The following is a 16,500-nucleotide window of genomic DNA, read 5'->3' on the forward strand; positions in this document are numbered from 1 at the left end:
TGTTAGCTGTTTTCTTCTTTTTAACTCTGTGGATTGTAACTTCTTCTAAAGTGATCTAAATGATTCTGAAAACTTTCATAGAAACTTTTAATAAACGCAGTCATGATTTTACAATAGTAAGGGAGCACTGTATCAGTAGTAAATTTGTATTTTTTTTAAATTTTATTTTAATTTTTAACTTTACAATATTGTATTTGTTTTGCCATATATTTGAAATGATATTCTCTCAACAATCATATAACTAGGCACCAGGTCTTACCCTGAACGGTTATATTTATGAAATAATCCCTACCATAATGAGTTCGGTTCTGTGATGGACACAGACACAAACAGATAATTTAAAAAATATTTAGCTGCTGTTCTTGGGCAAAATGTCAAATTAATATGTCCTCCTGGTTTTCTTCCTCCAATGCAACTCTGTGGAGATTATAAAAAAGCAACAAATAGTCTAAGTAGAAACAGGGAAAAATATTAAGTACAATAACTGGCTCATAGACTGGGAGAGAAATAGCATCCAGAGACACAGAGGGCCAAATGTTACAGACTGGGAAGATGTTGCTAGTTGTGAACTTTTCCATTCTTCACATTGCTCTAGGCCGAGAATTCCCACCCCACACAATGCAATGAAACAGGAAAGTTCTGTTACCACCCCAGTGCCATTTGGAGGGTAATTGAGATTAAAACATCAGGTAAGCATCAGAGTACAGCCAGTGGTAACAAGTGCAACATGAAGAAGTAGATGTTTTTTCAGGAAGTCCCTTGGTTTTTCTGTGATCCAACAAATTTTGGCAATTTGATCTCTGGTTCCTCTGCCTTTTCTAAATTCAGCTTGTACATCTGGAAGTTCTTGATTCATGTACTGTTGAAACTTAGCTTGAAGGATTTTGAGCACTATCTTGCTAGCATGTGAAATGAGTGCAACTGTCCAGTAATCTGAACATTCTTTGGCATTGCCTTTCTTTGGGATTGGAATGAAAATTGACCTTTTCTTGGAGAGGGCAGTGGCACCCCACTCCAGTACTCTTGCCTGGAAAATCCTGTGGATGGAGGAGCCTGGTAGGCTGCAGTCCATGGGGTCGCTAAGAGTCGGACACGACTGAGCGACCTCACTTTCACTTTCACTTTTCACTTTCATGCATTGGAGAAGGAAATGGCAACCCACTCCAATGTTCTTGCCTGGAGAATCCCAGGGATGGTGAAGCCTGGTGGGCTGCCGTCTTTGGGGTCGCAGAGAGTGGGGACATGACTGAAGCGATTTAGCAGCAGCAGCAGCAGCAGTCCTGTAGCCACTGCTGAGTTTTCCAAATTTGTTGGCATATTGATTGTAGCACTTTCACAGCATCATCTTTTGGGATTTGAAATAGCTCAGCTGGAATTCCATCAATTTCACCAGCTTTGTTCATAGTAATGTTTCCTAAGGCCCACTTGACTTCACACTCCAGGATGTCTGGCTCTGCGTGAGTGTGAGTAATCACACCATCATGACTATCTGGGTCAAGACCTTTTTTGTACAGTTCTTCTGTGTATTCTTGCCACCTCTTCTTAATATCTTCTGCTTCTGTTAGGTCCATACCATTTCTGTCCTTTATTGTGCCCATCTTTTCATAAAATGTTCCCTTGATATCTCTTTTCTTAAAGAGATCTCTAGTCTTTCTCATTCTATTCTTTTTTGCTATTTCTTTGCATTGTTCACTTAGGAAGGCTTTCTTATCTCTCCTTGCTATTCCCTGGAACTCTGCATCCAGCTGGGTATATCTTTCTCCTTTGACTTTTCTTAGCTATTTGTAAAGCCACCTCAAACAAACACTTTGCCATCCTGTATTTCTTTTTCTTGGGGATGGTTTTGGTCACCACCTCCTGTACAATGTTATGAATCCCATCCATAGTTCTTCAGGCACTCTGCCTACCAGATCTAATCCCTGGAATCTCTTCGTCACCTTCACAGTACAATCATAATGGATTTCATTTAGGTCATACCTGAAAGGTCTAGTGGTTTTCCCTATTTTCTTCAATTTAAGCCTGAATTTTGCAAAAAGGAGCTCATGATCTGAGCCACAGTCACAAGAAGCAACGGTTAGAATCGGACATGGAACAACGGACTGCTTCAAAATTGGAAAAGGACTATGTCAAGGCTGTATATTGTCACCCTGCTTATTTACCTTTTATGTAGAGTACATCATGCAAAATGTTGGGCTGGATGACTCACAAGCTGGAATCAAGACTGCCAGGAGAAATATTAACAACCTCAGATATGCAGATGATACCACTGTAATGACAGAAAGTAAAGAGGAACTAAAGAGTCTCTTGATGAGGGTGAAAGAGGAGAGTAAAAAAGCTGGCTTGAAATTCAACATTCAAAAATGTTAAGATCATGGCTTCAGGTCCCACTACTTCATAGCAAATAGATGGGGAACCAATGGAAACAGTGACAGACTTTATTTTCTTGGTCTCCAAAATCACTGTGGATGGTGACTGCAGTCACGAAATTAAGACACTTATCCTTGAAAGGAAAGCTATTACAAACTAGACAGCATTATTAAAAAGCAGGGACATCACTTTGCCGACAAAGGTCCATATAGTCAAACCTATGGTTTTCCCAGTAGTCATGCATGGATGTGAGAGTTGGACCACAGAGAGGGTTGAGTGCCAAAGAACTGATGCTTTTGCACTATGGTGTTGGAGAAGACTCTTGAGAGTCCCCTGGACTGCAAAGAGATCAAAACAGTCAATCCAAAAGGAAATCAGTCCTGGGTGTTCATTGGAAGGACTGATGCTGAAGCTGAAGCTCCAATACTTTGGCCCCATGATGCCAAGAGCCAACTTACTCGAAAATACCCTGATGCTGGGAAAGATTGAGAACAAGAGGAGAAGGGGGCGACAGAGGATGAGATGGTTGGATGGCATCACTGACTCAACAGACATGAGTTTGAGCAAACTCCAAGAGATAGTGAAGGACAGGGAAGCCTGGCATGCTGCAGTTCATGAGGTCACAAAGAATCAGATATCACCTAGCAACTCAACAACAAGTGGAGACACCTTCAAGGCCCCTGCGTGTTCTATCCTCACTCTACCCCAACAATCTACCAGTGTGTCAAAAGAATAATGTGTCACTGGAAAATTAATAAGATTTATTCCAGGAATTCAAATGTAATTCTGTATTTACTCTTTCAGTAAATATTGGGGAAGTTGTGCAGAAAAAGAGCTAACACAGCAATATTTACAGCAGTTGAAAGGTGGAAAAACAACCCATATATTTGACTAAAGAATAAATAAAATATGGTGTATGTGTGTATATGAATGTGTGTGTACAAACACAACAGAATACATTATTTAGCCATAAAAAGAAATGAAGTACTTAAACATGCTACAACTTAAACACCAAAAACATGTTGATAAGTGAAAGTCACAGAAAGTCACAGTCACACTGTAAGATTCCATTCATCCAAAATGTCCAAAAGAGACACCTCTAGAGACAGACAGTAGATAAGTGGTTGCTTACACTGGAGACGAGAGGGCCATGGAGAACAAGTGAAGACAGGGTTGGAAAGTGATAGCTAAAGGGTATTCAGATTTTTCTCCTTCCAGTTTTATTGAGACATAACTGACACACACACTGTATAAGTTTAAGGTGGATAGCATAAAGATTTGACTTAATACATGATGAAGTGATTATCACAATAAGTTCAGTGAAATATCCATCATCAAATATAGATACAGAATTAAAGAAGTAGGAAAAAATATTTTCCTTGTGATGAGAATTCTTAGGACTGACTCTAAGAACTTTCATATAACAAAGAGCAGTGTTAATTATAATCATCACGTTGTACATTACATTCCTAGTTCTTATTTATCTTATAACTAGGAGGCATAACCTGTACCTTTTGACAACCTGCATCTAGTTTACCCACTTCTCCAAGCCCCCACTTCTGGGTAAACCACAATCTGCCCTTTTTCTATGAGTTTATTTGTATGTTTGCTTGTTTTTAAAGTATAACTGACCTATAACATTATGTTAGCTCCTGTTATACAACATAGTAATTTGGCACTTCTACACATTTCAAGGAAAAAAAAATGTTACAAAATGTCACCTTACAAAAACATTACATAGTTATCGACTATATTTCCCACACTGCACATTTCATACCCATGACTGGTTTACTTTGCAAATGGAAGCTTATTCCTCTTAAGCTCCCTCACATACTTCCTTCTTCCCTGCAACCTCGGTCCTCTGGCAACCACTTGTTTGCTCTCTATATTCATAATTCTGTCTCTATTTTGCTATGTATAATTGTTTTGTTTTTTAGATTCTACATATAAATGAAATCACACAGTATTTGGTTTTTTATACATGATTTATTTCAGTTAACGTAATACTCTCTAAGGTCCGTCTAAGTTGTCACAATTGGCAAATTTCATTTTTTTATGGGTGAATAATATTCTACTGTATGTATATAAATACACGCAGCACCTCTTCTTTATCCATTCATCTATCGATGGACACCTGGGTTGCTTCCATATCTTGGCTGTTGTAAATAATGCTGCAGTAAACATAAAGGTGCATACATCTTTTCAAAATAGTGTTTTTGCTTTCTTCTGATAAATAGGAGTGCAATTACTGGATCATTTGACAGCTCTTTTTTTTTTTTTTTTTTGGCAGTCCTATTTTTAATTTCTTGAGAAGTTTCCATATTACTTTCCACAGTGGCTGGCCAATTTATATCTCCACTAATGGTGCACAACGGTTCCCTTTTCTCCACATCCTGGTCAACACTTGTTACCTGTTGTCTTCGTTTTGGCTGTGTTGGGTCTTAGTTGTGGCTTTTCGTTGAGACATGCAGGATCTTTATTGGAAGCACATGGATCTCGTTCCTTGCCAAGGATGAAAACTAGGGCCCCTGCATGGGAGTGCGGAATCTTAGTCGCTAGACTACCAAAGAAGTCCCTGTCGTTTTTTTAAATGTCAGCCATTCGGTGATATTTCATTGTGTTTCTGACTTGCATTTCCTTGATGATTAGTGATGCTGAGCATCTTTTCATGTGCCTGTTGGCAATCTATCTTCTTTGAAAAAAATATCTATTCAGATCCTCTGCCCATTTTTTAATCAGCTTATTTTTCTTCTGATATTGTATTGTATGAGTTCCTTGTATATTTGGGGTATTAATCCTTTATCAAATATATTATTAACAAATACCTTCTCCCATTCAGCAGGTAGCCTTTTCCTTTTGTTGACAGTTTCCTTTGCTGTGCAAAAGATTTTTGGTTTGATGTAGTCCCATTTGTGTATTTTTACTTTTATTTGCTTTACCTGTGGAGGCATGCTGCTGCTGCTGCTAAGTCACTTCAGTTGTGTCCGACTCTGTGTGACCCCATAGACGGAAGCCCACCAGGCTCCCCCGTCCCTGGGATTCTCCAGGCAAGAACACTGGAGTGGGTTGCCATTTCCTTCTCCAGTGCATGAAAATGAAAAGTGAAAGTGAAGTCGCTCAGTTGTATCCAACTCTTAGCGACCCCATGGACTGCAGCCTACCAGGCTTCTCTGTCCATGGGATTTTCCAGTACTGGAGTGGGGTGCCATTGCCTTCTCCATAGCCCCCAAAATATTACTAAGACTAATGTCAAAGATAGTGTTGCCTATGTATTCCTCCAGAATTTATGGTCTTAGGTCTTATATTTCAATGTTTAATCCACTTTGAATTTATACTTGTGCATGGTGTGACACATTAGTCCAGTGATTCCTTTGCACAGAGTTATCCAGTTCTCCCAGGACCATTTACTGAAGACTTTGTCTTTCCCGCTGTATATTCTTGCTTCCTTGTTATAGATCAACTGTGGGTTCATTTATGAGCTCTCTATTCTGTTCCACTGATCTATGTATCTGTTTTTCTGCCGTATTATATTCTTTTGGTGACTGCAGCTGTGTAATATAGCTTGAAGTAAGGGGTCATGATATACCGAGCTTTACTCTTCTTACTCAAAAATGTTTTAGCTATTCAGGGTCTTTTTTCCATACAAATTGTAGAATTATTTGGCCTAGTCCTGTGAAAAATGCCACTGGTGTTTTGATACAGATTGCACTGAATCTGTAGATTGCCTTGAGTAGTAGGATCATTTTAATAATATTAATTATTTCAATCCATGAACATAGTATATCTTTCAATCTGTTTGTGTTGTCTTCAGTTTCTTTAATCAGTGAATTGTCTAGTGACCAAACAGGAGATGGCAAGAGTGAACGTCGACATTTTAGTAATCAGCGAACTAAAATGGACTAGAATGGATGAATTTAATCAGATGACCATTATATCTACTACTGTGGGCAAGAATTCCTTAAAAGAAATGCAGTAGCCATCACAGTCAACAAAAGAGTCCGAAATGCAGTACTTGGATGCAGTCTCAAAAATGACAGAATGATCTCTGTTCATTTTCAAGGCAGACCATTCAATATCACAGTAATCCAAGTCTATGCCCCAACCAGTAATGCTGAAGAAGCTGAAGTTGAACAGTTCTATGAAGACCTAAAAGACCTTCTAAAACTAACACCCAAAACTGATGTCCTTTTCATTATAGGAGACTGGAATGCAAAAGTAGGGAGTTGAGCAATACCTGGAGTAGCAGCCAAATTTGAAATTTGGGCTTGGAGTACAGAATGAAGCAGGGCAAAGGCTAATAGAGTTCTGCCAAGAGAATGCACTGGTCATAGCAAACAAGAAAAGAAAACAAAACAACAAACAAAAGAGGAATCTACACATGGACATCACCAGATGGTCAACACTGAAATCAGACTGATTATATTTGTTGCAGCCAAGATGGAAAAGCTCTATACAGTCTGCAAAAACAAGACAGGGAACTGACTATGGCTGAGATCATGAACTCCTTATTGCCAAATTCAGACTTAAATTGAGTGGGGAAAACCACTAAACCATTTAGGTATGGCCTAAATCAAATCCCTTATGATTATACAGTGGAAGTGAGAAATAGATTTAAGGGATTAGATCTGATAGAGTGCCTGATGAACTATGGACAGAGGATCCTGACATTGTACTGGAGACCGGGATCAAGACCATCCCCAAGAAAAAGAAATGCAAAAAAGCAAAATGGCTGTCTGAGGAGGCCTTACAAATAGCTGTGAAAAGAAGAGAAGCAAAAAGCAAAGGAGAAAAAGAAAGATATACCCATTTGAATGCAGAGTTCCAAAGAACAGCAAGGAGAGATAAGAAAGCCTTCCTCAGGGATCAATGCAAAGAAATACAGGAAAACAACAGAATGGGAAAGACTAGAGATCTCTTCAAGAAAATCAGAGATACCAAAGGAACATTTCATGCAAAGATGGGCTCGATAAAGGACAGAAATGGTATGGACCTAACAGAAGCAAAAGATATTAGGAAGAGATAGCAAGAATACACGGAAGAACTATACAAAGAAGATCTGCATGACCCAGATAATCAGGATGGTGTGATCACTCACCTAGAGCCAGACATCCTGGAATGTGAAGTCAAGTGGGCCTTAGGAAGCATCACTACGAACAAAGCTAGTGGAGGTGATGGAATTCCAGTTGAGCTATTTCAGATCCTAAGAGATGATGCTGTGAAAGTGCTGCACTCAATGTGCCAGCAAAGTTGTAAAACTCAGCAGTGGCCACAGGACTGGAAAAGGTCAGTTTTCATTCCAATCCCAAAGAAAGGCAATGTCAAAGAATGCTCAAACTACCGCACAATTACACTCATCTCACACGCTAGCGAAGTAATGCTCAAAAATCTCCAAGCCAGTCTTCAGTAATACATGAACTGTGAACTTCCAGATGTTCAAGCTGGTTTTAGAAAAGGCAGAGGAACCAGAGATCAAATTGCCAACATCCACTGGATCACCGAAAAAGCAAGAGAGTTCCAGAAAAACATCTACTTCTCCTTTACTGACTATACCAAAGCCTTTGACTGTGGGGATCACCACAAACTGTGGAAAATTCTGAAAGAGATGTGAATACCAGACCACCTGACCTGCCTCTTGAGAAACCTGTACGCAGGTGAGGAAGCAACAGTTAGAACTGGACATGGAACAACAGACTGGTTCCAAATAGGGAAAGGAGTACATCAAGGCTATATATTGTCACCCTGCTTATTTAACTTCTATGCAGAGTACATCATGAAACGCTGGGCTAGAGGAAGTACAAGCTGGAATCAAGATTGCTGGGAGAAATATCAATAACCTCAGATATGCAGATGACACCACCATTATGGCAGAAAGTAAAGAAGAACTAAAAAGCCTCTTGATGAAAGTGAAAGAGGAGAGTGAAAAAGTTGGCTTAAAGCTCAACATTCAGAAAACTAAGATTATGGCATCTGTTCCAATCACTTCATGGCAAATAGATGGAGAAACAGTGGAAACAGTGGCAGACTTTATTTTTGGGGGCTTCAAAATCACTGCAGATGGTGACTGCAGCCATGAAATTAAAAGATGCTTGCTCCTTGGAAGAAAAGTTATGTCCAACCTAGACAGCATATTAAAAGGCAGAGACATTAATTTACCAACAAAGGTCCATCTAGTCATGGCTATGGTTTTTCTAGTGGTCATGTATGGATGTGAGAGTTGGACTATAAAAAAAGCAGAGCACTGAATAATTGATGCTTTTGAACTGTGGTGTTGGAGAAGACTCTTGTGAGTCCCTTGGATTGCAAGGAGATCCAACCAGTCCATCCTAAAGGAGATCAGTCCTCGGTGTTCATTGGAAGGACTGATGTTGAAGCTGAGCTCCAATACTTTGACCACCTCATGAGAAGAGCTGACTCATTGGAAAAGACCCTGATGCTGGGAAAGATTGAGGGCAGGAGGAGAAGGGGACGACATAGGACGAGACAGTTGGATGGCATCACCGACTCAATGGAGATGGGTTTGGGTAAACTCCGGGAGTTGTTGATGGACAGGGAGGCCTGGCGTGCTACAGTCCATGAGGTCACAAAGAGTCAGACACGACTGAGCAGTTGAACTGAACTGAAGTACCAGACTACAGTCCATGGAGTCACAGAGCGTCAGACACATCTTAGTGACTAAACAACAACAGGTCTTTTACCTCCAGAGTTAGATCTTTTTCTAAGTCGTATTCTTTTAAATGCAATTGTAAATTCTAACCACCAATGATTTGATTAGGCTACTAGATCAGTCTCGGTAAATGGTAGTAATAGCTGAACTTGGACTCATTATAGCTGTTATAGGACTTCCCTTGTGGCTCAGACAATAAAGCATCTGCCTACAATGCAGGAGACCTGGGTTCGATCCCTGGGTTGGGAAGATCCTCTGGAGAAGGAAGTGGCAACTCACTCCACAACTCTTGCCTAGAGAATCCCATGAACGGAGTACCCGGTAGGCTACAGTCCATGGGGTCTCAAAGAGTCAGACACAACTTAGCGACTTTACTTCACTTCATAGCTGTTATGGTTGAACTGTGCTCCGCCCCCAAAGTATTTTGAAGTACTAGCCTCTAGTACCTGTGAACATGATCTCATTTGGAAATAGGGTTTTTATAGATGAGATTAGATTATGATGAGATCATTAGGATGGAGCCTAATCAAAAAGACTAGCAGAAGTCATTAGAAGAAGAGACAGAGACAAACAGAATATCATGTTTGATACAGAATGATACAGCTACAAGTAAAAGAACACCAAGAATTGACAGCTACCACCAGAAGCTAGAAAGTGGCAAGGGAGGATTCTGTACAGAGCCCTAGAAAGGAACCAATCCTGCTAAAACCTTGATTTTGGACTTCTAGCCTCCAGAGCCATGAGAGAACAATTCTATTGCTTTAAGCTGTCTGGTTTGTGGTCCTTTGTGACAGCAGCCCTAGGAAACTAACACAATAGCTGATAAAGCCTTAGAGACTCCTTTGTTCTTTTAAGTATATTGTTTCTTTCTTGATTATAAAATAGTATTTGTTTTTTATATAGACATCTAAAATACACATAAATATTTAAAACAGAAAATTTAGAAATACATACAATCCCATAGAAGGAGAGAATCACTGTTAATAAAGCTACTGAAATACATTCTTAATAGTACCCTGGCTTAGCCATCAAACTCTAAAGTGAAATTTCATTTTAACATCTTTTCACTATAAGCAATATAGCTAAGGGACATACTGAAGAGTTTTCAGTGATATATTACAACCATCCACCTTACTAGTAAAACTATTTAAAACTTTATTTTAGATAATTAGATAGCAAGCTATCTATAAGTATACCTATATTTATATATATATATACTTATATATACCTATACATAGGTAAGTGCGTATGCTAAGTCACTTCAGTCATGTTCAACTCTGCAACCCTATGGACTGCAGCCCACCAGACTCCTCCGTTCATGCGGATTTTCCAGCCAAGAATACTGACTAGAGTGGGTTGCCATCCCCTCCTCCAAGGGATCTTCCCATATGTAGGTAGATAGCAAGTTAAAGCAAAAAAAAAAAAAAAAACCTCATTCATTATAGGCCTCCTTTTTATAAAGTTGAAGTATTATAGTAAGAAAGATAATAGAAGAATAGATGACTTTTGATACAGAAAACCACAAGATGATACTAGAAAATTTATTAAACACAAAATAAAATTAAAGTAATAAGGACAAACCATACTACCACCACCCCAAAAAGCAAATTTTAAGTAACTTTCAATGTTTTGTATCTTTTTGCTCAACTTCTTTATGCCCAATAAAGAACTGTGCTTTATTTATTCTGGCTGTTACCAATCACTAGATTCCAATGGTAACTAATTAGAGAAAAACAAGAGCGCATATGTATCCAGAATACAGAGTATGAACATGAGAGACAATGGCTTATGGCAATCTGCTTTAAGACATGATCTTCAGAAGAAAAGTATGCCATGCCAAGGCAGGTATCACCTAACATTCCTTTGCCTTGACAAAGCCCCAAACTGAACTCCTGCTTTACCTCTATCTTCTTCCCCATTTTAGCTGATGGTAACTTCATCATTCTAGTCACTCAGAAGAAATAATCTTGGTATCATCTTTGACGCCTCTTTTTTGAATATCTTAGACAGAATGTGCCCAATTCTTACCACCTCCACTTCTACTATTCTGGACTTCGCCATCATCAGATCTTTCCTGGATTGCCAGACAACGTCGTAATTGTCTCCTTGCTTCTACCATTAGCTGTTACAGTCTATTCTCAAGATTAGACATGAAACTTCTAAAATCAAATGATAAAGCCATCCCTCTGCTCAAAACTTTTTAATGGGTCCTTACTACATTCAGATTAAAAACCAAAAATCTTTACAATGGCCTGCAAAGCTTATACTACCTGCTAAAGTAAAAACGCTTTTTTCTAAACTCACACCACTTCTGAGCCCAGATGTGTGGGTTTTTACACAATAAGCAATTCTCTAATTCTCAAGACACTACAATTTAACTCGATTTGACACTATTGGAGTTAGTATCAGATCCCACAAGCCAATGGCTCAGTCCCACTAGAGACTCCCCATTTCAGACACCAACCACAAGTCCCAAGTAGTCACCTGTATTTCTGATGAACCACCAATAAGTTAGGGGTTCCCTCCAACCTCTGCCAAGGATTCAATTAACTTGCTGCCATGGCTCTGGAAAACAGCTTACTTGAGTGGATTTCAACTTCATTATAAAAAGATACAACTCATGAACAGTCTGATGGAAGAGCTGAAACAGGGCAAAAAATGTGGGAAGGGGCAAGGAGCTTCCACACCCTCTCAAGAACACCATCCTCCCAACACCTCTACAAGTTCACCAACCCAAAAGCTCTTCAAACCTCTTCAGTTAGGATTTTTTAATGGAGGTTTCATTGTGTAGGCATGCTTGATTAAATATTTGGCCACTGGTGAGTAGCTCAACCTCCACGTCTCCCCTCTCTGGAGCTGTGTGTATATGTGTATGGTGAGGAGAGGGGGTGGAGGGCTGAAAATTTCAATCCTCTAATCACATGGTTGGTTTCGTGACAATCCATTCTCACCCTGCGGCTAGCACCCAGTCACCAACACACATTTATCTCAACCATAGCCATCTCAACACACATTTATCACCTTGCAGATTCCAAGAATTTTCGGAGCTGTGTGCCAGGAAACAGGCAGAGACCAAATATACATTTCTTCTTATGTAACACCCATCTTCTCACCTCTAACTTCATCCCTAACTACTTTCCCTTTACATTCTCCGTTTTCAACTTTATGGGCCTCCTCGTTATTCCTGAACAAACCACGCAAACTCCTGCTCTAAAGCCTTGACACTCTATTCCACTGCCTGGAGTACACTTCCTCTTGATACCCACATGACTTCTTCCTGGCTCACTTCATGACTGCTTTGCTCAAAAATCACCTTCTATATGAGGCTTATACTTAAAATTGCAACCCACTCCATATTCCCAATTCCCCTTGCCCCGCTCTACTTTTTCTTTTCTCCTTGGCATTCTTCACCAACTAAGATAGCATACAATTGACTTATTGTTTTTTATCACTGTTTATCATTGTTTCTCCTCCCAATCCTCTTAGAATATAAACTGAATTCCAAGCAACTAGAACAATACAAAGTACATGGTAGGCAGTCATTAAATACTTACTGAATGAAGCTCAGGAAATAAAGCGGAACCTCAATCAACAAACCCTATGAAATCAACAAAGAGGACCTGGGCATTAAAGGTATAGGACAACTTCCCACCACTTGGCAGCTAGGTTAATGTCAGCAGTATACTGACAAGGAGGTAAGATTATTTCAGGCCTGTACAGCAGTACCTTATAATAGAAAACATCTTCTAGGGTTCAAACAGACTGCTCACCTAAAAACAGGGAGGGCCATAATTAGAGGGCCAAGATTTTATTATGCAGGGTGAGAAGTTTAAAAGAAGATAAAGCACAAAGTACCTGGTTAACAAAGAATGCCCTGATGGGTTCTTGACAAGGATGGAATTCATGTTCTGGTACTGACCTCATGATTTCCAATTATTCTACCTCTGAAAAACTTCCACCAACACAGCATATTACTCAACTACTTAATCATTAAAAGCAAATGAATTCCATTATCTATAATTATGATCTATATTAAAAAGTTCATAGAATTATTGTAAGAATCACAAACCATGTCTAAAATAACTAATAAATGCCCAAAACACGGCAAGCACTCAGTAAAAATGCGAGCTAACTATAATGACAGCAAAAACACAATCTCTGATATAAAATGATTTTTAACAATATAAAAAACACATTTGAAGAAAAAGTAAAAGCTGTATTGATATTTTACACCCCATTTTGTTATTCCTCCATTTCTTTAAACTGATGTATCAATCTTGACTAAAGACATAATCCAGATTAGTGGCATCGGATCAACTGTACAATGAATTATTAACTTCCAAATTTTAAAATCTATTAAGTCATTCTTAGTAGAAAATAAGCAGTTTCATTTGTAGAGCTATCCTACTTTAAGAAAACTTAAAATATGAAAACTTCTAATTACAAAAAGAAGTTTGGGAATGCTTCACTTTACAAGTAGATTCACCATAGTATTATTTTAAACATTGATTTACGAACTGAGCTAGAGAAAGAGAAATGAGTTACCATGTTAGAAGGCAATGCATCAGAAATAAAGTGAAAGCAATTCTGAAATAATGTAAGCAACAGAGATTTAATTTAGAAGAATTCAACCTATGTACAACTTTTCAGAAAAATTCAAAACTTCCTTAATGACAATTTTAATTCATAAATAACACGACAACCATGCAGCCATAAACAATAACTAGCAACTTTTCTGAAGTGACTCATGTAAAATAAAAGTTCTTCAACCATATGCAATGGCTTGTAGCACGTTGGGGTATGTCACGGAACACCTTTGATGGCAGCCTATGGATCCCTTAGGATGATGTTTGTAAAAACATAAAATATAATTCATGGGATTACAATTTAAAAAGGGCGAAAAAAGTGTATAAGATTCCCAAGAAACCCAGTTACATTAAAATTCAGTTCTAATCATAGACCACAGTTTTAATCATGAATCCTCAGTTAATAAAAGAACTGCTGATAGAGGTTACAGATTAATTTGGAAAAGAAAAGAAGAAATACTTTTGCCTAAATATTCTATACATGTAGTATTCCTAGTATTTAAAAAAATAACTTGCCAAGATTAGGATATTATATAGTTATTTAAAGTTTAAATAACCTTTGAAAGTTTTTATCTCTGGTAGAACATTTCTTGTTCCTACTGTGTGCATATACTATAATGCAAAATAACAGTTTCAACAGGAAAATAATTTGTGATTTGACTACTGAATGTGTACATTACCTTAAAACAGAATTTTCATTTTTGAACTTTGGCTAAAAAAAACTTCTAAATCATTATTCCCAAAATATCCTGGTACTGCACAGTTTAAAATATACATTTGACACTAAATAATGGAAAAGATCTTGAATCACAGTATTTACTAAAATCGTTAAGTTTTTTGATTTTTTAAGAAAAAGAATAAACTAGGTGAGAAATGGTGCCCTACCACCATTAAAATAGCTTTCTTTGAAAAAATCATTTTTTTGTATCTAAAGAAAATATTAATAAATGACTATTAGTGTCAAGTTACAAGAGCTATACAAATCTACCTACATTTACAAAAACATTTTTTTAGTTAATAGGGAAAATGAAAGATCTGTTCTTGGTTGCTTATTTTTCACACTGTAGGAAAAAAACACACATAACTAGTGTGTTGAGTAGAATAAATCACTTTCATGTTTTATCACTAGTAATTGTGAACCTAAACAAACTGTACAGTGAGTTCATTTTAAAAACGAATAAAATTTAAAATAAAAACAAAAACCTTGTTTTTTTCAGAGCATAACTAACTCCTTCCTACAGTGTGTTTGTCTATTTGAAATTATGACAACAGCAGATAAATCATATATTACTTTTTTTTTTCATATATTACTTTTGCAATATGTTTCATTTGTTTTCATTTCTCTTTGCCTAGACCATCATCATGTAACTGAAAAGAATAGAACATTAAACTAACAAGAAGTATTTAATATTAACTTAGCCAAAAGTTCATTTCAATCCGAATTTTGTTAGGAATTTCTCCTTCTTTTAAATACTGAGAATTACGAACGCTTTTCTTTAAAGAACATTACTAAAAGTGAATCAGACCCTAATCACAAAGAACCTCCTAAATTTAAACATCCCTCAGAAATAGCCTTGAAAACTCACTGCAAAAAAATACATATTTTCTTCCAGATAAGGAAACATTTGGCAAACTCTTATCTAACAAATAAAGCCTTGCAGTACATTTGCAAGCATTAATGAGGCTTCGTACTAATGGAGAAAACCTTGTAGCGGAGTCAAAACCTCAGAGCACGCTCGAAATGCAGGCTTTAGAAACGCTCTTTGCTACACCTGTGCAAGTACTTCCTGTTCTCCAAAGATATTTAAAAGTTGTTTGGTAAACGTCCCGTTGGAGAAAGAAATGGCAACCCACTCCAGTATCCTTGCCTGGAAAATCTCATGGACGGAGGAGCCTGGCGGGCTACAGTCCATGGGGTCGCAAAGAAGTCGGATACGACTGGGCACACACCAGACCAGAAATGTCCACTAAATCGCCATTTAGAAGCTAAACATTAACTTCATAAATTACTACTACTAAATCACTACATTATTACTACTACCACTCAGAAATCACCAGTCCGAAGAGTCTCACGAATCATCTCTTCTCCAAACAGAACAACAAAACCTCTTTAAAAAGCGACTGCTCGAGAGGCAGTGGCTTGGATAGTGAGGGGCAGGCGCCAGGTAAGCATATTCATAATTCCAAAGCACTAAGCGACCCAGCAGGATCCCAGGTTCCGCCTCTGGCCAGCCCTCAAACACAGCAGGAACAACCACAACCCAGTAAGTACAGGACCTCCTCCCTACGCGTTCGCCTCCAGCCTGGTCAAAAGCACCTCCGCCAGATCCTGGACGCGGCGGGAGGGCGGCGGGAGGGCTGCGTGACCTCCAGAGTCTGCCCCGAAGCGGCTGGTGGAGGAGGTCGGGGGGCAGCGAGGAGAGACATCGAGTCTGGGACTGGAACGTGGGTCTTCCAGTCAGGCCCGCGGAGGTCGCAGGTCTTTGGATCTCCAGCCAGGGACTAGTTTCGGAGACTTACCTTGAGCTCTGCCCTTTTAGCAAGAGGGGCGTGCGGTCCAGGTAGAGAAATATGGGCCTTCTACCGCCACAGGGCAATCTCCCGCTGGCCCAGCTCTGCGTCCAGCTGACACCAGGCTGACACACCAACAGCTGCCACCGAAACCGAGGCTCACCGGGAACTGGAGCAGAGGCGACTGGTCTCCGCCGCCCAGACCTCGACCCAGCGCTTGGAGCATGCGCACACGCCTCACCACCCAAAGGCCAGTCAGGCCAGTGACACCTGCGATCAACAGGTCCTGGGAGCCCCGCCCAAATCCCCGCCTCACCCCCGCCCCGCCTCCTCGAAGCTGACCCCGCCCTCAGGCTCCAGGAGCTGGCTCCG

General features: G+C 39.2%; 1 protein-coding gene across 3 annotated transcripts in view; it reads right to left on the bottom strand.

Moving 5' to 3' along the window:
• Positions 1-16,299, bottom strand: part of USP53 (ubiquitin specific peptidase 53) — a 59,511-nt gene extending 43,212 nt beyond the window's left edge. For all 3 annotated transcript variants that reach the window (XM_024993481.2, XM_003586178.6, XM_059887850.1), the window contains exon 1: positions 16,138-16,299. The gene's annotated coding sequence lies outside the window, so the exon portion shown is untranslated. The remainder of the gene's footprint in view (positions 1-16,137) is intronic.
• Between the last annotated feature and the right edge of the window lie 201 nt (positions 16,300-16,500).

This window comes from Bos taurus, chromosome 6 (genome assembly GCF_002263795.3).
Source record: "Bos taurus isolate L1 Dominette 01449 registration number 42190680 breed Hereford chromosome 6, ARS-UCD2.0, whole genome shotgun sequence".
Classification (NCBI taxonomy): Eukaryota; Metazoa; Chordata; class Mammalia; order Artiodactyla; family Bovidae; genus Bos; species Bos taurus.